Source organism: Micromys minutus (genome assembly GCF_963924665.1).
Source record: "Micromys minutus genome assembly, chromosome: 2".
Classification (NCBI taxonomy): Eukaryota; Metazoa; Chordata; class Mammalia; order Rodentia; family Muridae; genus Micromys; species Micromys minutus.
In genome coordinates, this window is record NC_137971.1 from 11374289 (window position 1) to 11400065 (window position 25777).

The window sequence follows — 25777 nt, forward strand, 5'->3', positions numbered from 1 at the left end:
TATACTATTGTGTGGCTGGTCCCTCAGGGAAGGGATTCCTAAAATGGACCCCCCAGAGGCATTTCCCTTGCCCTCAGGCCTCGCTGCACCTCCATGGGCCATATGCCCCCCACTCTCTTCATCCTTCCCCTAACATTGGTGCTCTGTGACTCTTCCTTTCAGTGACTTTTCCTTTCATTGGTGCTCCGTCATCTTTTCCTTACATAGACAGTACCTGAAAAAATACACCCACTGGATGAGCCTTTGTTGGTGTGTGTGTGTATGTGTATGACACATATACATACACAGGAGCACAACTGGAGGCCAGTAATGTACGAATATGCCTTTACATAAATAAAGAACTCTACATTTCTTCAGTGGCAAGTCATGAGGTGATCCTTTTAGGCTCTGTTTGCATTAATAATATTATATTACAAATGCCACAGTCCTCTCACGGGTGATAGATTCCTATTCGACACTTCAACACAACACATACCCAACGTAAACTGACTTCTTCAAACCTGAATTATCAATACATAAATAATTCATATATTTTAGGGTGCATAGATGGCTTCTTTGGCTGAACAATATACAGAATCTTGCATTTTTCATAGATGTTTTCTAAGGCACAAATGAAGCAGTAATAGTTAAAACAGTTTTGCTTCTTTTGGTCTAGCATATTACATAGACACCTAAGAGGGTGTTCTCCCTCTACTTGCCTACTCTCACCTCACTGTTCTAGCATCCCCAGACACTACGGTATAGGCAGTTTTCCTAGTGAGTTTCGCCTTCTCCATCATAGAGGGTACAAGAAGAATATAAGAGCCAGAGAAATATGGAATTTACTGTAAGATTGTGTCTCTAAGGAATGTTAGAATGTGCATTGACAACAAAAAATATTTCATTACTCTAGAAGCTCAGATTTCCTCATGGGCACCTTGGGCTTCTGATAGCCTTTAAAAGACAGGCTAGGAAAGGAATAACAGTGTTAGGAGGGATGATTGATCAAGATTACCATGGGGAAATTGGATTGCTTTGTTACAATAGAGGTAAAATATTAAATCTGGAGCACAGGAAATTCTTTAGGGTGGCTCTCTGTAATATCATGTCCTGTGATTAAAGTCAATGAAAACCCACAACAGTCTTATCCATGCAAGATGGCAAAGGGTACAGAGCCATCAAGAATGAAGTTATGGGCTATTCCTCCAGGAAAGGATTTTTCCGGGTTTCTTGCTGAAAGTAGAGGAAATACAGAATGCACAGTAAAGACAGACAGTTATAAATACGAGGTAAGGGAACCTGACCAGTTTCAGAACAGTAGATAAGTGATATGACATGTTTCTGTTGTATTTTGTTAAAACACATTTGTATAGATTTCTGTACTTTTGTTATTCAAGTTCTTTATAATATGACATAAAATCAGCTATCAATGATTATCAAATTTAAGTTTCACGCTGATAATGCATTTGTGGTTGTACAAGGAATAGTAATATTATGCTGTATATATAATTATAAACTATTTAAACATATAATGCATTTGCAATTGTTTATGGGATTATAATCATGTTTAAGGATTGTTCCTGGCCTGACTATTATTTTCATTTGGAAATTAGCCACAACATCTGGAGATAGTTTTGTGATGGCTGTCCTTGGTTGCCAACATGAATATATCTGGAATTAACTGAAAAGCAAAAATGGAGGACACACCAGTGAGGGACTTTTGTTTAATTTTAAGTAAGAGGATCCTCATGTGGTCTGTGAATTTTATCTTAGGCAATCTCAGTTTTGTTGCTAATATCCATTTATCAGTGAGTATATAATATGTGTGTGTGTGTGGGGGGGTGTGTGTTCTGTGATTAGGTTACCTCACTCAAGAAATTTTTTAGTTCCATCCATTTCCCTAAGAATGTCAAAAAGTTATTTTTTAATAGCTGAGTAGTACTCCGTTATATAAATGTACCACATTTTTCTGTATCCATTCCTCTATTGAAGGACATCTGGGTTCTTTCTAGCTTCTGACTATTATAAATGCGGCTACTATGAGCATAGTGGGGAATTTGTCCTTTTTATATGTTGGAGCTTCTTTTGGGTATATGACTCGGACTTGTATAGCTGGGTTTTCAGGTAGTAGTATGTCCAATTTCCTAAGAAACTTCCAGATTGATTTCCAGAATGGTTGTACCAGCTTGCAATCCCATCAACAATGAAGGAGTGTTCCTTTCTCCACAATCCTCTCCAGCATCTGGTGTCACCTGAGTTTTTGATCTTAGGCGTTCTGATTGGTGTGAGGTGGAATCTCAGGGTTGTTTTGATTTGCATTTCTCCGATGACTAAGGATGTTGAACATTTCTTTTTTTCCCCCTTTTTAATTGGAATTTTTTTGCATTTACATTTCAGATGTTATCCATTTCCCACAATCCCATCCCACCTCCACCTCCTATTGCCTCCATGAAAGTGCTCCCTCTCCCAACCACCCTCTCCCATGTCAGCAACTTGGATTTCCCCTACACAGGGAAAATCAGCCATCGCTGGAACATAGGCCTCTCCTCCCACTCATGTCAGAAATGCTATCCTCTGCTGCATATGTGCCTCAGGCCACAGGTCTTTCAATGGAAACTCATTGGTTGTGGTTGGTGTTTTAGTCCCTCGGAGCTGTGGTGGGTTTGGACAGTTTATAATATTGTTTTTCCCACGAGGTTGCAGACCCTTTCAGCTCCTTCAGTCCTTTTTCTAGCTTTTTCATTGGGGTCCTTGTGTTCAGTCTAATGGTTAGCTGCAAGCATCTGTATCAGTATGGCTCTGGCAGAATCTCTAAGGAAATATCCAGAATCAGGTTCTTGCCAGGAAGTACTACTTGCCATCAGCAATAGTGCTTGGGTTTATTGGGCATATATGGGGTATATCCCAGGTGAGGCAGTCTTTGGTTAATCTTTTCTCCAATTCCTGCTCTTCTATGTGTCTCTTTATTTCTTCCCATGAACTTTTTGTTTTTTTCTTCTAAGAAAGATAAGACATCAGTTTTCTGGTCTTTCTTCACTGTGAGTTTCATAACTTCTGTGAATGGTTCCTTAGGTTTTCCAAGATTTTTGGGCTAGTATCCAGTTTTAAGTGAATACATACTTTTGTGACTGGGTCACTTCACTCACGATGATATCTTCACGTTCCATTCATTTGCCTAAGAATTTAATGAAGTCATTGTTTTTGAAAGCTGAGTAATACATCATTGTTGTGCATGTACTAAAATTTCTGTATTCATTCCTCTATTCAAGGACACCTTTATTATTTCCAGCTTCTGGCTATTATAAATAAGGCTGCTATTAACATGGTGGTGCATGGGTCCTTGTTAGATATTGGAGCTTCTTTTGGGTATATGCCCAAGAGAGGTATAGCTGGGTCCTCAGGTAGTTCTATGTCCAATTTTCCAGAGTGGTTGTATCAGTTGTACCACACCAACAGTGGAGGAGTTTTCTTCTTTCTCCACATCCTCGTCAGCATCTACTGTCACCTGAGTTATTGAACTTAGCCATTCTGATTTGTATGAAGTGAAATCTCAGGGTTGTTTTGATCTGCATCTCCCGGATGAATAGGAATGTTGAACATTTTTTAGGTGCTTCTCAGCCATTCAAAATTTCTTAGTTATGAATTTGTTGCTTAGATCTGTACCCCATTTTAATAGGATTAATTGATTTTCTAGAGTCTAACTTTTTGAGTTCTTTGTACATATTGGATACTAGCCTCTATCAGATGTAGGATTGGTAACAATCTTTTCCCAATCAGTTGATTGCCATTTTGTCCTTTTGACAGTGTCCTTCCCCATACAGAAGCTTTGCAATTTCATGAGATCCTATTTGTTGATTCTTGATCTTAGAGCATAAGCCACTGGTGTTCTGTTCAGGAAATATTCCTCTGTGCCAATGTGTTCTAAGATCTTTCTCACTTTATGTTTTATTCAGTGCAGTGTATCTGGTTATATGTGGAGGCCTTTGATCCACTTAGACTTGAGCTTTGTACAAAATGATGAGAAAGGATAGATTTGCCTTCTTCTGCATGCTGAGTGCCAATTGAACCAGCACCATTTGTTGAAGAGGCTGCCTTTTTCCATTGAACGATTTTAGAACTTTTGACAAAGATCAAGTGACCATAGGTGTGTGGGTTCATATCTGGAACTTTGATTCTATTCCATTGATCTACCTGTCTGTCTCTGTACCAATGCTATCCATTTTTATCACAATTGATCTGTAAATCAGCTTAAGGTCAGGAATGGTGATTACCCTGGAAATCTTTTTATTATTGAGAATTGTTTTTGCTATCGTAGTTTTTTTTCATTTTAACTATACTAAATGAATTTGAAAATTGCTCTCTCTAACTCTATGAAGGATTGAGTTGGAATTTTGATGGGAATTGCATTGAATATGTAGATTGTCTTAGACAAGATGGCCATTTTTATTATGTTGATTCTTCAAATCCATGAGCATGGAATAACTTTCTATCTTCTGAGGTCTTCTACAATTTCCTTCTTCAACAACTTGAAGTTCTTGTCATACTGATCCTTCACTTGCTTGATTAGGGTCACACCAAAGGTTTTTTATATTCATTGTGACTATTGTGACTGGTGTTGATTCTCTAATTTCTTTCTCAGCTCATTTACCCTTCGAGTAGAGGAAGGATACTGATTTGTTTGTGTTAATTTTATATTCAGCCACTATGCAGAAGTTGTTTATTAGCTGTAAAGTTCTCTGGTGGAATTTTTAGGTCACTAAAGTACACTATCATGACATCTGCAAATAGTAATATCTTGACTTCTTTCTTTCCAGTTTGTATCCCCTTTACCACTTTTTGCTGTCTGATGGCTCTGACTAGTACTTCCAGTACTATATTGAATAGATAAGGAGAGAGTGGGAAACCTTGTCTATTACCTGATTTTAGTGTGATTGCTTCATGCTTCTCACCATTTAGTTTGATGTTGGCTACTGGTTTGCTATATATTGCTGCTACTATGTTTAAGTATAAGCCTTGAATTTCTGATCTTTTCCAGACTTTTAACATGAAGGGGTGTTAAATGTTGTCAAATTCTTTTTAAGCACTTAGAGAGATGATTATGTGTGGTTTTTTTTTTTTTTTTTTTTTTTTTTTTTTGAGTTTGTTTATGTAGTGAATAGCATTGATGGATTTCTGTATGTTGAACCATCCTTGCATCCCTGGGATAAAGCCTACATGATCACAGTAAATTATTATTTTAATGTGCTCTTGGATTCGGTTTGCAAGAATTTTATTGAGTATTTTTGCATCAATGTTCATGAGAGAAATTGTTCTAAAGTTCTCTTTCTTTGTAGGTTGTTTGTGTGGTTTAGAAATGATTGTAATTGTGGCTTTGAAACATGAGTTGTATAGTATTCCCTCTGTTTCTATTTCCTGGAATAGTTTGGAGAGTATTGGTATTAGGTATACTATGAAGGTTTAAAAGAAATCTGCACTAATCCCATCAGGTCCTAGGATTTTTTTTTTTTTTTAAGTTGGAAGACTTTGGAAGACTGTTTCTATTTCTTTAGGTGTTATGGGGCTCTTTAGATGGTCTATCTGATCCTGATTTAACTTTGGTACCTGGTATCTCTCTAGAAATTTTCAGTTTCCTCTAGATTTTCTAGTTTTGTTGAGTATAAACTTTTGTAGTAGTATCTGGTTATTTCTTGAATTTCCTCAGTTTCTGTTGTTATGTCTTCCCTTTGATTTCTGATTTTGTTAATTTGGATAATCTCTTTTATGGAGAGCAGGTGTGGTGCCAAGATGGAACATGATGGCGCTTGGGACTCGGGCCAAGTCTTGTGACTGGCCCCTGCCTTCCTCCCACTCCTGAATACAGTCATGTCATTCCTTTAAGCTGCACAGGTGCACCCATGACGTGATATCAGGCCAGGTGACGCAGACCTACGAACTGCAGCCATGCAACATGGACTGAGGAGGTGGAGTTGAGAGAGGATAAAAGGGACTGCGCTTGGGGGCAGAGGGAGACAGAGAGACTTTCACTTGCATGCTGTAAGGTTCCTGAATAAACCACTTTGAGAAGAACACTGTATCTTCGCTCCTTTTCTGCTGGTCAGGGACGGTAGTGACACTCTTTGTTCTCTCTCATCAGTCTGAGGAAGGGTTTATCATTTTTTTTTTTTTTTATTTTCTCAAAGAACCAGCTCTTGTTTTGGTTGATATTTTTTATAGTTCTTTTTGTTTCTGTTTGGTTGATTTCAGCTCTGGGTTTGATTATATCCTACAGTATACTCCTTAGTGCATCTGCTTCTTTTTCTTCTAGAGTTTTCAGGTGTGTTGTCAAGGTGTTATTGAATGTTCTCTCCAGTTTCTTTCTGGCAGCACTCAGAGCTATTAGTTTGCCTTAGCTCTGCTTTCATTGCATTGCATAAGTTTGTGTATTCTGTGTGTTCATTTTGGTTAAATTTTAAAAAGTCTTTGATTTCTTTCTTTATTTTTTTTCCTTTACCAAGCTATCAATTAGTAGAAAACTGATAAGCTTCTATGCGAATGTGGGCTTTCTGGATTTTTTTGTTGTTATCAAAGACCCACCTTAGTCCATGGTGATCTGGTACAATGCATGCAATTATTTTGATGATCTAGTATCTGTTGAGGCCTGCTTTGTGACCAACTATAAGATCAATTTTGGAGAAGGTGACGTGAGGTGCTGAGAAGAAAGTATATTCTTTTTGTTTTAGGATAATATATTCTATAGATGTCTGTTAAGTCCATTTGGTTCATAACTTCTGTTAGTTTCATAGTGCCTTGGTTAAATTTCTGCTTCCATGATCTGTTCATTGATGTGAGTGGAATTTTAGTCTCCTACTATTATAGTTTGTGGTGTAATATATGCTTTGAGCTTTAGTAGAGTTTCTTTTATGAATGTGAGTGTCCATGTATTTGGAGCATCGATGTTCACAATTGAAAGTTCATCTTGATAGATTGTTTCTTTGATGAATATAAAGTGTCTGTCTTTGTGTTCTTTGCTGATTTTAGTTGAAAATATATTTTATTCAATAGTATGGTAGCTATTCCAGCCTATTTCTGCGGATCATTTGCTTGAAAAGTTTTTTTTTTTTTTCCCAACCGTTTACTCTGAAGTAGTGCCTGTTTTTGTTGCTGAGATGAGTTTTCTGTATGCAACAAAATGCTGGGTCCTGTTTATGTATACAGTATAGTAGTCTATTTTTTTAATTTGGGTATTGAGTCCATTAATGTTAAGAGATATTAAGGAATAGTGATTGTTGTTTCCTGCTATTTTTATTGTTAGAGGTAGAATTATGTTTGTGTACTTTTCTTCTTTGGTATTTGTTGCAAGATTAGTTTCTTGATCTTCTTAGGGTGAAGGTTCTCTCTTTGTGATGAGGTTTTTCATCAATTATTCTTTGTAGTACTTTGTGGACAGACACTGTGTAAACTTGCTTTTGTCCTGGAATATCTTGGTTTCTATATCTATGGGAATTAAGAGTTTTGCTGGATATAGGAACCTGGACTGGCATTTGTGTTCTCTTAGATTCTGTATGATGTCAGTCCAGGATCTTCTAGCATTCATAGTCTTTGTTGAAAAGCCTGGTATAATTCTGATCGTTCTGCCTTTATATGTTACCTGTCTTTTTTTCCTTACTGCTTTTAGTATTCTTTCTTTATTTTGAATATGTGTTGTTTTGGCTATTATGTGTTGGGAAAAATTTCTTTTCTGGTCCAATCTATTTGGGATTTTGTAGGCTTCTTGTATGTTCATGGTTATCTTTTCTTTAGGTTCAGGAAGTTTTCTTCTATAATTTTGTTTAAGATATTTATTATGGCTTTCAGTTGGGAGTCTTAGCTCTCTCCTATATTTATTATTTTTCACTTTGTTCTTCTCATTGTGTCCTGAATTTCCTGGATATTTTGGGTTAGAATCTTTGCATTTTCTCTGACTGTTGTGTCAATGATTTCTATGATATCTTCTGCTCCTGAGATTCTCTCTTCTATCTCTTGTATTCTACTGTTGATGCTTGCATGTATGATTCCTGATGTCTTTCCTAGGTTTTTCAACTACCAGATTGTCTTCTTTTGTGATTTCTTCATTGTTCCTATTTCTGTTTTTAGTTCCCTCATCTGTTTGTTTATGCTTTTCTTTAGCTCTTTAAGTAAATTTTGTTTTTTCTCTTTAAGGGCTTAAAATTGTTTGTGTGTGTTCTCCTGACATTCCTGCACGTCTTTAAGTGTGTTATTCATGTGCTTCTTGAGGATCTCCATCATCTTCATGAAGTATGATTTTAAGTCTGAATCTTGTTTTACTAGTGCGTTGAGATATCTACTATTTGCTGTGTTGGCAGAACTGGGTTCTGATATTGCCAGGTTGCCTTCGTTTCCATTTCTAGATTCTTGCACTTGCCTCTTGCCATCTTGTTATTTGTGATCCTGTTGTCTCTTACTGGAGCTTGTCTCTCCTGTGGGTCTCCAAAGAAAGATTGTTCCTGACTGTTCAGCTCTCCGTGTTGGCTGTGAGTTCCAAAGGCAATGCACAGTCCTGATGCAACTGGACTGGTTCTGCCCTTGTATGGAAGTATCTGTTTCCAGGCAGGACTGAACCCTGCACCCTGAGAGTTCAGGGCCGCCTCTCCCTGAGTAGACTGTGGAGAGGGAATGTGGAGTCACCCCTGTGCTCAGGAGCAAGAGCCCTCCTGTGGCTCTTCAAGGTATTCAGCAAACTGCGGGTATTCTGCCAGTCCTGATGAAACTGGGTAGGATCTGGCCTTGGGCTGGTAGTGTGAGCTCCCAGTCAGCACCTCCACCTGTGCCCTGTGTGCTCAGGGCGGCCTCTCCCTGGATAAACTGTAGGGAGGGAATGTCAGTTCACCCCTGTTCCCTGAGAGTTCCCTGAGGTCCTCTACAGAAAATCAGTGGAGAGAGAACATGGGCTCACCCATATAATCAGTGAGGAGAGAGCTCCCGTTTCTTCCCTGAGTGGTCAGTTCTCTGTGGGTAGCCCGTGATTCCTGATGTCAGTCTGCCTGATCTCTCTGTGGCTCTGGGCTGAGATAGATGTTGAACAGTTGAGAATTATTTGCTGAGCTCTGTACCCCATTATTTAATAGGGATATTTATTCTCTGGAGTCTAACTTCTTGATTTCTTTGTGTATACTGAATATTAGCCCTCTATCAGATGTAGGATTGGCAAAAATGTTTTCCTAATCTGTTGGTTGTCATTTTGTCCTAATGACATTGCCGTTTGCCTTACAGAAGCTTTATAGCTTTCTGAGGTCCCATTTGTCGATTCTTGATCTTGGAGCATAAGACATTGGCGTTCTGTTCAGGAAAATTTCTCCAGTACCCACAAGCTAAAGACTCATGAAGCTCAAGAAGAAGAAAGATCAATGTATGGATGCTTCCTTTTTGGAGAACGAGGAACAAAAATATTCACATGTAAAAACATGAAGAGAAAGTTTGTACAAAGACTAAAGGCTTGATGCCCCAGTGCAGAGAAATTTGTAGAGAGGGAGGCGGGAGAGGGTGCATGAGTAGCTGGGTGGGTGGGTGGGCATAGAAGCAGGAGGAGCAAATATGGGATAGGTGGTTTATGGAAGAAAAACCTGGAAAGGGGATAACATTTGGAATGTAAATAAAATATATCCAATAAAATTTTTTTAAGTAGAAAGATCCACTTGTAATCAAGATCTTTGAGATAGAAAGACACATCTTTAATATAGCTCATTTGACCTGGGAACATCTACCACTAATCTAGGCCACATCTTTTGCTGGAAGCCAATATGAGGACATGAAAGTAGGAAGATTATGTTCTTTACTTGCTTGCTCTCTTCTTGCTAGCAAATTCATTCCTTCACTGGCCACATAGCCTATGTTTTTATGATTCCAGTGTATATTGAAGACCTGCTGACACATCTAGCCTTATAGACTGAGTAAAACAACTATTGTATTTTTAGCCTTTTTTTATATAGTCATTCATTGTTGGATTAGCTAGATCACAGCCCCATCAATCACATGACTAAATCCCTGTGTGTGTGTGTGTGTGTGTGTGTGTGTGTGTGTGTGAGTGTGTGTATGTAAGTGTGTATGTGTGTATGTGTGTGTTTTATTGATTGATTTTCATTATTTTGTATATACTTAAATAGGTAAGTATGTGCTCACTTTGTATATGTGTGTGTGTGTGTGTGTGTGTGTGTGTGTGCATATATATGTGTGTGTGTATATACATATATATTTCCAAGTAGACTATACCTATTGATAGTGCTCTGAAATTAATCCTGTAAGTTCAGTAAGTCTAGAGACCCCTGACTAATACACTCACCAAAAGGACCGTCTAAATAGGAGTTAATCAGGATCATATCAATAGACATGAGAGCATCAAAGGAAAAATTGTAGGAGACCCCAGCCTTAGACATAAAAGTCTAGGCAACTTAGGAATGCTGAGATCAGGATAAGTAAGTTCCTCATGTAAGATTACACCATTTGCCTACCTAGTACCAAGTAGCAGTCCAAGAAAATAAGTATACACACACTATATTTATCGAAGTAACACAGTAATGAAGAAACTTGTACCTTAACTCAAGAAATTATCAGATGCTGTTAAAATGTCTATACTCAACAAAACTGTAACATCTAAAGGAAATGGATAAATTTAGAGACAGATACCAGGAAGCAAAGTTAAATCAGGATCAGATAAATCATCTAAATAGTCCCATAACCCCTAAAAAAGTAAAAGTATTCATGATCAAAAGCCTCCCAACCAATAAAAATAAAAATAAAAATAAAAAAAAGACCAAAAACAAAAACAAAAACAAACAAACAAAAAAAAAAAAACCACCACCACCAAAAAAACAAAAAAACAAAAAAAAAAACAAAAAACAAAACAAAAACAAAACAAAACAAAAAAATAAAAAAAACAGGACTATATGGGTTTAATGTAGAATTCATTCAGACCTTCATAGAAGGCCTAATACCAAATTCTCCAAATTATTCCATAAAATAGAAACAGAATAAATACTACCCAACTCATTCGTTGAGGCCACCTTTTATGCTCAGATCTAAAACACGCAAAGAATTTTTATGACATTTTTTCTCACACACATCAATGCAAAATATACTCAATAAAATTCTTGCAAAGTTAATATAAGAATCTATCAAAACAAGTGTTCACCATGATTAAGTAGGCTTCATTCCAGGGGTGCAGGGATGATCTATTTTTAAAAATCCATCAATGTAATCCACCATTTAACCAAACTCAAAGAAAAAAATCTCACACGATGATCTAATTAGATGCTGAGAAAGCATTTGACAAAATTCAACACCCCTTCATGTTAAAAGTCTTGGAAAGATCAGTAATTAAAGGACCCTACCTAAATATAATAAAAGCAATATAAAGCAAACCAGTAGTCAACGTCAAACTAAATTGTGAGAAACTTGAAGCAATCCCACTAAAATCAGGGACTAGACAAGGCTGTCCACTCTCCCCCTACCTACTCAATACAGTTCTGGAAGTACCAGCCATGATGATCAGAGAGCAAAAGAAAGTGAAAGAGTGGAAACTAAGAAAATAAGTGGAAAATAAAAAGCCAAAATATTACTATTTGCAGATGGTATGATAGTATGCTTAAGTGACCCTAAAAATTCCATGAAAAAACTCCTACAGCTGATAAACAACTTCAGTAAAGTGGCTGGATATAAAATTAACTAAAAAAAAAAAAAAATCAGTAGTCTTCCTCTACTTGAAGAATATACAGGCTGAGAGAAAAAGATTAGGGAATCAACACTCTTCACAATAATCACAAAAAATATAAAATACCTTGGTGTAACCCTAACCAAGCAAGTGAAGGATCAGTATGACAAGAACTTCAAGTTACTAAGGAAGGAAATTGAAAGAGATCTCAGAAGATGGAAAGATCTTCCATGCTCATTGATTAGAAGAATCAGCATAGTAAAAATGGCCATCTCGCCAAAAGCAATCTACAGATTCAATGCAATTCCTATCAAAACATCAACTTAATTCTTCATAAGGTTGGAAAAAGCAATTTGAAAATGTATTTGGAATCACATAAAACCAAGAATATCAAAAACTATCATTAACAATAAAAGAACTTCCATGGGAATCATCATCTCTGACCCCAAGCTGTATTACAGATCAATCCTGATAAAAAATACTGCATGATATTGGTACAGAGATAGGCAGGTAGATCAATGGAACAAAATTGAAGACCCAGAAATGAACCCACACATCTATAGTCACTTAATTTTTGACAAAGGAGCTAAAATCATCCAGTGGAAAAAAGGACAGCCTCTTCAAAAAATGATGCTGGTTAAACTGGTAGTCAGCATGCATAAGAATGCAAATTGATTCTTTCTTATCTCCTTGTACAAAGCTCAAGTTCAGGTGGATTAAAGACCTCCACATATAACAAGTTACACTGCATTTATTAGAAGAGAAAATGGGGAAGAGCTTAAAATACACAGGAAAAGGGGAAATTTTCCTAAGCAAAACACCAGTGGCTTATGCTCTGAAATCAAGAATTGACAAAGTGGACCTCATAAGGTTGCAAAGCATCTTAATGAGAGCTAATATTCAATATATGCAAAGAACTCAAGAAGTTAAAATCCAGAGAATCGAATAACCCAATAAAAATGGGGTACAGAGCTAAACAAATAATTCTTAACTGAGGAATACTGATTGGCTGAGAAACACCTAAAGAAATGCTCAACATCATTAGTCATCAGGGAAATGCAAATCAAAACAACCCTGAGATTCCACCTTATACCATTTTGAATGGTTAAGAAAAAACTCAGGTGACAGCAGATGCTGAAGAGTGTTTTGTATAATGAAACACTCTTTCATTGTTGATGGGACTGCAAGTTGATACAACCATTCTGGAAATCAGTCTGGAGATTCCTTAGAAAATTGGACATAGTACTAGCTGACAACCCAGCTATACAAATTCTAAGCTATAGCCAAAAGAAGCTCCAACATATAACAAGGACACATGCCCCACTATGTTCATAGCAACCTAATTTATAATAGCCAGAAGCTGGAAAGAATCCAGATGTCCTTCAACAGAGGAATACATATAACAAAATATTGTACATTGCTACAGTGGAGTACTAATCAGCTAATTAAAAACAATTACTTCATAAAAGTCCTAGGCAAATTGATGGAACTAGAAACTATCATCCTGAGTGAGGTAATCTAGTCACAAAAGAATATACATGGTATGCATTCACTGATAAGTGGATACTAGCCTAAAAAGCTCAGTATACCTATGAAATAATTCACAGACCTTCTGAAGCTAAAAAGAAGAAAGGCCAGAATGTGGATGCCTCAGACCTTCTTAGAAGAGAGAACAAAACACTCATTAGAGAAAATAAAAAGACAAATAGAGGAGCAGGGATTGAAGAAAAGATCATCCAAAGACTGACTCAATTAGGGATTCATCCCATATGCAGCCACCAAACAAAGTCACAATTGCTGATGCCAAGAAGTGCTTACTTTCAGGAGCCTTATATGGATTCCTCCTTAGAAACTCTGACAGAGACCTACTGATCTAGATTAGGATGCTTGCAGCTAATAATTGGGCTGAACATGGGAACCCCAATAAAGATGCTAGAAAAAGAACTGAAAAAGATGAAAGCATCTGCAACCCCAATGGGAGGAACAACATTATCAACCAACCAAACCCTCCACAGTTCCCAGAGACTAAAACACCAACTAATGACTACACATGTAGAGTCCCAGTGTTTCTAGTTGCATATGTAGTTCCATTCATCAATGGTAGTAGAGGGTTTTGGTCCAGTGTAGGCTCATTTTTCCAGTGTACGGGAATGCCAAATTGCTGAGGTTGAAGAGGGTAGTTGGATGAGGGAACACCATGGAGGCAGGGGGAGGGAAAAGGAAAAGTGAGTGGGGGAAATGGGAATAATGTTTGAAATGTAAATACAGAGAATATCCAATAAAAAAGAACAAAAAGTATTTACATAACACAATAAGAACAATTAATGAAAAAAGGCAGTATATTTGTATGTATGGCTATTTTTTAAATTCATGATTTGTTTCAGGAAACAGACAACAGATTAAGGTTCAAAGATACAGCTTCTTTGAACATCACTTTCTTCTTTAAATTTCTGTTGGTGTGGCCACTTCCTGTTTATCTAGTGTCAGAAAAGGAGCTACTCAGTCAGGCATTATCTGGAGAATTTATTTACCCATCCATCTACTACACTGCTTCTAATTTATGCCTTCAAACACTTTGTCATTATCCTTTGAGGATATTTTAAAAATGATTTTGAATCATTATACATGACTGTGTGGGTGGGCGGGCTCCAGAGTTGTATAGTTCCCTTCCCAATGACTCTTAGAGGATATCCTGTTGTCTGTGGGAGTCCTTTGCTCTGTGACTGTGATATTTTCAATCTTACGCACAAATACCCTGTCAATAAACTTCACAGCAGACCTAAGTGCTAAGCATGCCAATTCTTTATGCTCACTCTAGATCCAAAGGATTTAGAACATCTCTACATAGTTTGGCAAGCACACTCCAGTCTTACTTTTATGGCTTCCCCTCTGCACAGAGAATGTCACAACCATGTACTAGCATCTCATGTAAAAAAAGGGGGGGTTATTCAGAGGGAAATTCAGGAAAGGGGTTAACACTTGAAATGCAAATAAAGAAAATATCCAATAAAACAGTTGGCTTTTATTTACTCTCTGTGAAAGTTTAAGCAGAATAATTTAATATCACTTCGTACCTTTACAATATCAGATTTATTTTGTTTTTTAAATGTCTCTCTTATCTTAGAAAATATTGAATCTTGTTCTTTTCTGGCTCACAAAAATAGTGACCTTTGGTTATTCCTATTTTAATTTATTTTCAAAAATGAAGACAAGCAAAATCATAAGGAATCAGTTTCTTACAATCTGGAAGCATCTCTGATACTTGCTGCTCTTGAACTAGCTCATCACTTTCTATCAAAGGTTAAGACATAATTGTTTGAGAATTGAATAAATGGATAAGAAACACAAGTAAGAGAGAAAGAAACAAGATTGAAATGCCTACATCTGATGTTATTTCTAAAGGTTATGAGAGGATGCATATTTTCCTTCTAAATGTCAATTTAATCTGAATGGCAGTGAACCTCGAATAACATTTACATTCAATGTAGAAATTTTGAAAATGAAGCAATTGTCTGGCTAACTGCCTGTTTCGTTTTGAATTGAACTTCTTGTTTGCTTTCCAGTTGATAGATGACTGAAGTATCATTCCTGTTTGGACTTATAGACATAATCATTAGAGGGAAGCTTTTTTTGTTGGCCAGTAATCAGTTCAGGATCAGGGATACCCTACAGGCAAGATAATGAGCAAGTTTTGCAGTTGCTATGTTGGATGCGTCATGGTTAGAAAGGACAACTCTGAGTGGGTAAATTTAGAATTTCATTGGAAATGAGTTAGTGATGTAAATAAGAATGTAATTTTGACAGAAAGGGAACAAAAAACAAAGCTAAAATATATGTGGTGTTTGAAAATGTTGAACATTGAATATTGATAAAGTTGGTAGGATTCAGTGAATACATCAGTGTGCTAGATAGAATGGGACTAAAGATGAAGCTAGCTCTTAGAAGATGCTTAGGTTGGAAGGTGCTGTTCATAATATGGCATGGACAAGAATGTAGGTACAAGTTATTGAGTATTTGAATCTAAGAAAGAGCATAAAGATATGTTGTTGAGGCCAAATAGAGTGATAACCACAGAGTGTTTTGCCCATGCAACTCAAAGAATACCGATGCCAGTAAATACTAGGCAATACTAGAGAATATTGAAAACATTAATCTGCAGGGATTACAATGTGACTTGTGAGAAAGGTGATAAGAAACTCAGTGGGTCTCTGGGAAAAATGTCATGGGACAAGTGAAGGAAGGGAGGATAAGAGATGGATCTGCAGTGGAAGGATAACATGGGAAGCCACATAGGAATATCTAAGGGTAAACATACAGCAGGAAACTAGAAATAAAATGTGGAACTGGTAAAAATCAGAAGTATGATACAGAGTTGTATGTGGTGGGATTTTATGTCTGGAGAGAAACAAATGAAGTTCTTTGTGGAAAGCAAAGAGAAAGACTCAGAATAATGAATTAAAAAGCCAGCCAATTTTTTTTGTGTCAGATTCTGCTTTTAAAAAACTCGGTACCCTTGACCTGGTATATTTCACAGACTCGTATAAAGAGTTACCTTGATGACACGAAGAAGTACTTTAAACATGCATCGAAAGAACATGCAAAAGTGTTTATAGAATTTGCAACATTTCAGTGATAGATTTAAAAGTACAGAAATGACTGAATCTATGGATCACTTATATAAAGCTAATATACATTAATTTACATGTATTTTTATGATGCCAGAAACCTGTGTTGCTGGGAAGATTGCAAAAACATGTTATCTGTTTACTAGATTGCATCAAGTAAGAAGAAATAGTGTTGTAAATATATAACCTATTGATTACTATAACATTTCTGTGAAGAACAAAGCTATGTAGAGGTGTTCTAAAACCTTTGAAATTGTTTCTCAAAGAAAAGGTATATCATTTAGAGTTATTGCCACCATGTCTAGTACAGTAGTATTATTACAATAACACATGTTCAAAATAATTCTTCCATTTTCGAAGTAATGTTGCTTGTAACACATAAAACAGTCGTGAAACACATAGAACATTATCTGTGAAAGAAAAGAAATTTAAAATGGCTTCTTTAGTTCAATCATCTCAGATGTAGAAAGCACGGCTCCTTCAACAATGGGCCCCCAAAAGGACATCTCATTACAGTCAGATTTCAGGACAAAGCTAATGACAATGGTGAGGAAGGAGGGATTTTCTGGTCATTATAGAAGGAAAAGATCATCCCTCTTAGGGAATTTAAGAATGTTTTCAGCACTAACACTCCACCTTAATGATGTGTGTATGACTTTCCTCCTTTGCTGTAACCTCCATGAGTTCAGAGTCCTCTCCAGGTTTGCTACTCCCTGCAGACTGTCAAGTGAATGAAACTTGGAATTCACAGCTGTTTGTGTGTACAACTATGGATGAAAAAAAAAAAAAAGAAAGAAAGCTACTTTTCTAAGACGCCATTTCTTTCTTATTTTCCCTTTTAGCAGACACATGAGGAAGACACCACACCTACTTTAGTTGAATGTCTTTGATTTCTTTTACATGTATATTTTTTCTTGATAAAAATAGTTTCCTTTTGACCCGTCCAGCAGGTCCAGTTATTCAGGGTCCGGAAGAGGTGCTACCTGAGGGTAAAGGGGGTGGAGAGAGAAAGGAGACAAAGCAAGGTTCTGTTGTCAAGGTTTCCTTTAATGTGGCGGAGAGTTACAGGTTTTAAGGCTTTCAGACAGGGGAAGTGACTTTTGGGAAACACAAAGGAGGGAAGGGTGAGGGTATTCATGGCAGCAATAGCAGGAAGAAGAGGATCTTCTGGTGGAGATATCTGGTGTTTGCTCAGGCTAGAGCAGTTTGTGATTGGGACGGAAACATCCTGTGGTTGTTCTCGGAGTCTTCCTGTGCCACCAGTACGTGGGAAAGGCTTTTGTCACACAATCTCCTGACATTATGGCAGTCATATTAGAGCTGAGTATCTGTGGCTATATGGCCCAGAGTCACATAGACACTCTGAGGTATACAGTCACAAAAACAGCCAGTCCCAAACCCAATATGGCTCCCTACATCCTTTAAAATTTTTTAATAGATTCATTTTGGTGTTCTATTTAAATTTTTATTTAAATTTAGTGCTAGGTATAATAAATATTGTTCAAGAGACATTTGAAGAATGTTAAGTAAGACTTAAGAACAGTTATCATTTTGCTGCTTGGCAAAAATAGACTGACATTTAATAAATGTGATAGGCAATAGCCAGAGAACTAATGTTAAAGCTACATGAAGGCTGTTCTTGTAGTTATATGATGTTTGCTACCATGCATTTGGTGTCAGAGTAGGTTGGCAGAAGAGGATTTATGTGGATAAAAGGCTATGACTGTTTCCATAGTTACAGATCTGTAAAGAAATAGACACCATAGAAATCATATCTATAATTATTTTGTAATTCATTATTATATTTGTAAGTCCAAAGAGATTGATATTTAATAACAAAAAATTTCCCTGATAGAATTATAATTCTAACACTACTGTTTTTAGAACACTAATACATTCTAAAATTCCATAAGACATATGGGCTTCACAATATCAGTGATATACCCATGAGGGACTTGAGTTTACTGTAGTACAATAAGTCTTTTACTGCAGCAACTCAGTTTATGTGAAAATAAAAGAATAGCAGACCACAAAGTGTCAGGTTTTATACTGTAAACATTTATAGATGACTTTAGATAGGACAGAGTAAACATCATAATTCCCTTACCTTTCTTCAACATAGAAAAAAATAACTGCCATGGCAGCTAAAATAACTGACATGTTCATTAACATCTGTTCTGGCAATCTATAGAGACTTGTGTTGACACAATTAGTTCTTATGATCAAGAATTATTTCAAGTTCTCTGCATTTTCCTCTGAATTCTATAATAAAGTTTAGTCATTCATTTCTTTTTTAAACAAGAGGCTTTGCTTCTTCCAGCTTGTATCTCTACCTACAATCTGGGATCAGCACCAACTCCCTAACAAACAGCTCTGTTTAATTCCCAGAAGTCCTGCTCCTACTTTTGACAACCAGGTGAGACACCCATGCTCTGATTCCTGCCTGCTGTGCTGCAAGCAGGTCTAGAAGTCTTGAGGTCTGCCCCATTCTTTCTAAGCTCCAACTTCCTTCTCATCCACACCTCTATACACAATCATCACAAATCTGCACTCTACACTCTAGCCCATAGCTCAGTTTGCCTTTTGAGAGGCCTGCTGCCAACTAAGAAAACCAGTCCCAAAGGCATGCTACTCTCAGGGAGTTCCAAACCAACCAACACCAGAGAAAATCAGATGGTCAAAGGCAAGCATAAGAACATAATCAACAAAAGCCAGTGCAATATGGTACCATCAAAACCCAGCTGTCCTACTACAACAAACCTTAGATATGCTAACACACCTAAAGAGTAAGACTAGACTTTAAATCTTATCTTATGAAGATGATAGAGGCGTTCAAAACGTAAATTAAAAAAATTCCATTAAAGAAATATATGAAGATGCATTAGAATATGTAAAGGAAATGAATAAAACTGTCCAAAACCTAAAGCCGAAAATTGAAACAATAAAGGAAATACAAAGAGGAAATCCTGGAGAGAGAAAGCCTAGGAGAGAAAAAAAGAACTACAGACAAAAGCATCACCAACAAAATACAATGTAAGATAGAAATTGAGGTGTAAAAGATACAATAGAAGAAATTGATATAATAGTCAAAAATAATGCAAAATATTAACAATAGTTTTTAAAACAAAGCATCCAGGAAATTTGGGACATTATGATAAAACCAAACCTTAGAAAAATAGTAATAGAAGAAGATGAAGTGTACCAGTTCAAAGGACCAGAAAACATCCTCAACAAAATTGTAGAAGAAAAACTTTCCAATCCTAAGGAAAGAGGTGGCTACAAATACCAAATAGATTGGACCAGAAAAAAAATTCTCCTGCCACATAGTAATCAAAATATACAGAAAAATGAAAGAATATTAAAAGTTGCAAGGTAAAAAAAATGGCCAAATAAAATATATAGGTAGACCTATAAAAATTGCACCAGGTTTTCATTTCCCGTCTGTGCCAAGAGCTGACCCTGTGCCACAGCTTTCTGTTCCCAGATCCTGGTGGGAGAGAGCTGAGCTCACAGGAGTGCTGACACACCTGAGATCACAGGTGAAACAACCACTTCTGCTCAAATACATGGCCTAAGAGAAAACTGCCTGAAGCCTTCAGGATACAGGACCTGAGGTGCAGCCTGGGGATACTTTTTCTCCTGGAGCTGACCTTGTAGCAAGCTCTCAATATACAAGTCCTACCAGGAGAGAGTTGGTCTCCCAGGAGACATATCTGAGAGAACAGGTAGAACCAAGTCATCTGCTCTGAGAAACCAGAGTGGACCCTCAGGATACAGGAACAGAGAAGCAGCCAGGAAGAAGATCTTTCTAGTTTTAGTTTGTGCCTTGGAGCTGACCCTGTGCCACAGCTAACCATAGCCAAACTCTGCCTAGAGAGAGCTGGTCTTCCAGGAATGCTGACGCATGCTTATAGCAGGGTCAAGCCACAGTCAGAGACAGCAAGACCAGGTAACACCAGAGATAATGAATGTTAAGAGAAAAGTATAAGAACCTAAGCAGAAAAAAACAAAAAAACAAAAACAACAACAACAACAACAACAACAACAAAAAAAAAAAAAAAAAAAAACAAGACCACTTGGCATCAACAAAACCCAGTTCTCCCAATAGTGCAGGTCCTGGATAGCCCCAACACACTGAAAGAGCCAGATTATGATTTAAAATCACATCTCATGATAAAGTTAGAGGACTTTAAGATAGACATAAATAAACCCTTAATGAAAAACAGGAGAATAGAGGTAAATAGGAAGAAGCCCTTAACAAAGGAAAACAAAAATCTTTTAAAGAATTACAGGAAAACAAGCTAAATAGGTGAAGGAATAGAACAAAACCACCCAGGATCATAAATGGAGATAGAAACATGTAAGAAATCATAATGGGAGACAACCTCTGGGGATAAAAAATACCTAGGAAAGAGATCAGAAGTCAAAGGTGCAATCTTCACAAACAGAATACAAGAGATGAAAGAAATAATAAAAGAGACAGAAGATACAATAGAAAACACTGACACAAAGTCAGTGAAAATGCAAAACACAGAAAGCTCCAAACCCCCAAAATTAAAAAAAAAAAAAATCCAGGATACAATGAGAAGATCAAACCTAAGTATAATAAGTATAGAAGTGAGTGAATATTCCTAAATTAAAGGGCCAGTAAGTATCTTCAACAAAAGATAAATGAAAACTTTCCTAACCTAAAGAAAGAGATGCCCGGAAACATACAAGAAGCTTGCAGAACTCCAAATAGATTGGACTAAAGAAAAAATTCCTCGTGTCACATAAATAGTCAAAATACCAATACTCTCCAAACTATTCCACAAAATAGAATCAGATGGAACACTATTCAACTCATTCTTTGAAGCCACAATAACTCTCATTTCTAAACCATACATAGATCATATGAGGGAAGAGAACTTCAGACCAATTTCCCATATGAACTTGGATTCAAAGACACTCAATAAAATTTTTTCAAACCGAATCCAAGAACATATCAAAACGATCATTCACCATGATAAAGTAGGCTTCATCCCTGGGATGCAGGAATAGTTTACTATATGGAAATCCATAAACGTAATCCACCATATAAACAAACTCAAAGAAAAAAAAAACATCATCTTCTCACTAGATATTGAGAAAGCATTTGACAAAATTAAACACTCCCTTATGTTAAAAGTCTTGTTAAAAACAGGAATCCAAGGCCCATACCGAAACATAATAAAAGCAATATACAGCAAACCAATAGCCAGCATGAAGCAATCTCACTAAAATCAGGGACTAGACAAGGCTGCCTACTCTCCCCCTGTCTATTCAACATAGTACTGGAGGTCCTAGCTGGAGCAATTAGACAGCAAAAGAAAATTAAAGGAATACAAATCAGAAAGAAAAAAGTAAAAATATCAGTATTTGCAGAAGACATGTTAGTATACTTAAGTGACCCAAAAATCTCATCAGAGAACTTTTACAGCTGATAAACAAGTTCAGCAAAGTGACTGGATATAAAATTAACTCAAAAAAATCAGTAGCCTTTCTCTACTCAAAGTATAAACATGTTGAGAAAGAAATTAGGGAAAAGATATCTTTCACAATAGTCAGAAACAATATGAAATACCTGGGTGTAACTCTAAATAAGCAAGTGAAGGACCTGTATGACAAGAAAGGAAATTGAAGATCTCAGAAGATGGAAAGATCTCCCATGTTCATGAATTGGAAGGATCAACATTGTAATAATGGCCATCTTACCAAAAGCAATCTATAGATTCAATGTAATCCTCATCAAAATTCCAACTCAATTCTTCATAGAGTTAGAAAGAGCTATTTGCAAAATCCTCTGGAATAATAAAAAACCTAGAATATCGGAATCTATTCTCAACCACAAGAAAATTTCTGCAGAAATCACCATCCCTGACCTCAAGCTCTATTACAAAACAATTGTGTTAAAAATCACATGGTACTAGAACAGAGAAAGGCAGGTAGATTAATGGAACAGAGTAGAAGATACAGAAACGAACTCACACACATATAGTCACTTGAATTTTGACAAAGGAGCCAGCCAAAAACATTCAATGTACAAAGGACAGCCTCTTCAACAAATGGTGTTGGTCCAACTGGCACTCAGCATGCAGAAGAATGAAAATAGACCCGTTCTTATTTCCTTGTACAAAGCTCAAGTGTAAGTGGATCAAAGATCTCCACATTAAAACAGGTACACTGAAACTGTTAGAAGAGAAAGTGGAGAAAACCTTAAAACACATAGGCACAGGAGAAAATTTCCTGAACAGAACACCAATGGCTCATGCTCTAAGGTCAAATACTGACAAATGGGTCCTAATGAGATTGCAAAATTTCTATAAGGCTAAGGACACTGTCAAGAAAACAAGACAGCAGCCAACAGAGTGGGAAAAGATATTTACCAACCCCACATCAGATAGATGCCTAATATCCAAGGTATACAAAGAACTCAAAAAGCTAGACACCAGAGAATCAAACAACCCTATTAAAAATGAAGTACAGAGCTAAAGAAAAAGTTCTCAATTGAGGAATATCGAATGGCTGAGAAGCATCTGAGGAAGTGCTCCACATCCTTAGCCATCTGGGAAATGCAAATCAAAACAGCACTGAGATTCTACCTCACACCAGTCAGAATGGCCAAGATCAAAAATTCAGATGACAGCAGATGCTGGCGAGGATGTGGAGAAAGAGGAACACTTCTCCACTGTTGGTGGGATTGTAAACTGATACAACCACTCTGGAAATCAGTCTGGTGATTCCTCAGAAAATTGGACATAGTACTTCCTGAAGACCCAGTTATTCCACTTCTGGTCATATACCCCAGAAAAGCTCCAACATACAACAAAGACACATGTACCACAATGTTCATAGCAGCTTTATTTATAATAGCCAGAAGCTGGAAATAACGCAGATGTCCTTCAGTTGATGAATGGATACAAAAATTGTGGTACGTTTATACAATGGAGTACTACTCAGCTATCAGAAACAATGAGTTTATGAAATTCTTAAGAAAATAGATGCATCTAGTGAATATCATCCTGAGTGAAATAACCCAGTCACAAAACACAGACATAATATGCAGTCACTGATAATTGGATACTAACCCCCCAAAAGCTCTGAACACCCCAGAAACAACAGACTGTGAAGTTCAAGGAAAAGAAAAGAAAAGAAAAGAAAAGAAAAGAAAAGAAAAGAAAAGAAAAGATTATGCTTAATCCTTACACACCAAGAAAACTTTGACTAATTCCTGATTACATCCTGTTTTACATGTACTTTATGGTCATTGTAACTAGTAAGATCTTAATGCACACTATCAAATCTTTAAAAAAAAAGCCAAGCACTGACAAAAATGTATTTGTATACTTTTATGCAAAAATGCCTAAAATATGAACATTCATCTTTGTTTTTTAAAATAAAGTTGTTCAATAGAAAACAAATATAAAAAGGAAAAAATCAAGTTCTGTCAAAATTATATTTATATATTTTTATGCTAAAATGCTTTTTAATAATCTGCACATTTATCTTTGTTTTTTTAAATAAAGTTTCAAGGAAAAAAATCAGTGGCTCCAGCTTTAAGATCAATAATTGATAACTGGGACTTCATGAAACTGGAAAGCTTCTGTAAGGCAAAGGACACTGCCAATATGACATAATAGCCAACTACATATTGGAAAATATCTTTACTAACCCTACACTTGATAAATGACTAATATCCAAAATATATCAAGAAGTCAAGAAACAATATTACCCAATTATAAAATAGGGCACAGTACTACATAGTGAATACTCAAAGGAAGAACCCTGAATGGCACTTGAACACCTAAAGAAATGTTTAAATTCTCAGTCATTTTGGAAATGTAAATGAAAACAATATTAGATTGCATCTGATACCCCTTAGAATGGGTAAGATCAAAAACTCAAGGAGCAGCACATGCTTTCAATAATGTGGAATAAGGGAACACTCCTCCATTGCTGGTAGTTGTACAAATTTGCACAACCACATTGGCAATCAATCAGGCAGATTCTCAGAAATTTAGAAGTGCTTCTACATGAAGACCTGGCCATACTTCTAGACACATAACCAAAAGGTGCTTCAGCAAACCACAGAGATTCCACAAATGCTTCATTATGCTCATATCAACTTTATTTGTAATAGCCAGAAACTGGAAACAACCAGATCCCCTGCACCTGAAGACTGGATACAGAAAATGTGGTTTGTTCACACAATGGAAAACTACCCAGTTATTTAATACAAGGGCACCATTAATTTGTAGGCAAAGACTAGAACTAGAAAATATCCTACTGAGTGACGTAACTCAGACATTAGGGTACATGCATGCTATGTACTCATTTATAAATGGATATTCACAATAGAGTACAAGATAACCACAATTTACTCGACAGACCCAAAGAAGCTAAACAAGAAGGGCTCAAATAATGAAGCTTGAATCTCACTTAGAAGGGAGAATAAAATAGTCACAAGAGGGAGAGGGAAGGAGGCATTGGAGATGGGTTGGGGAGAGACATGGGAAGTCAGGATCAGCTTTGCAGAGAGGAAATTGAGAGGGTCAGAAGTATAACAGAATGAATGAAAATGTGTAATTCCTCAGCATGGGACACTAGCGGGAATGTCTTTAGGAGATGACAGAGCCCTGGGATAAGGGAATCTCCCAGGAGTCTACGCAGATGCTCTTTGCTGAGATGCAAAGCAATGGGGACTTGGAACCTGAAGTTAGGCAGGACCCAAATTGGAGGGTTAAGGACATCAACTTACCAACAAAATTCTTGACCCAAGATTTGTCCTTTCTAAAAGACAAATCTTTTAGCAGGTACAAAGATAGAACAGAGACTGAGGGAATGGCTAAGCAATAACTGGGCCAGTTTGAGACCCATCCCGTGGGCAAGGACCAGTTACCAACACTCTAAATGATACTTGGTTATGCCTGCAAACTGGAGCCCGGCAGTTATGCTTGCAGACTGGAGCCTGGCATAAGGGTTCTCTGAGAGGGTCCATACAGCAGTGGACTGAAACAGATGCAGAGATGCATAGCCAAGTATTGGGCAAAGCTTGGGGACTCTTATTGGAGAGTTAGGAGAAGAATTGAAGGCCCTCAAGAGGTTAGAAACTCCACAGGAAGACCAAAACGGTCAGCCAACCTGGACTTTTGGGGGCTCTCAGCTACTGAGTTACCTGCCAAAGAACAAATACAGCCTAGACCAATGCCTCCAGCATGAGCTGCATAAATGCAGCTTAATTTTCATGTGAGTCCCCACAACAACTGGAACAAGAATTGTCCCTAACATTGTTGCTTGTCTGTAGAATGATCCATTCTCTAACTTGGCTGCCTTGTCTGGCCTCCGTGGGAGGTTGAGGCTGAGCCTGCAGAGGCTTGATGCTTTAGGCTGGGAGGTAGAATGGCACCCTCTCAGAGGTGAAGGGGAGAAGGGAGGGAGGGACTGTGAGGAGGGAAAATGAAGGGAGGTCAGG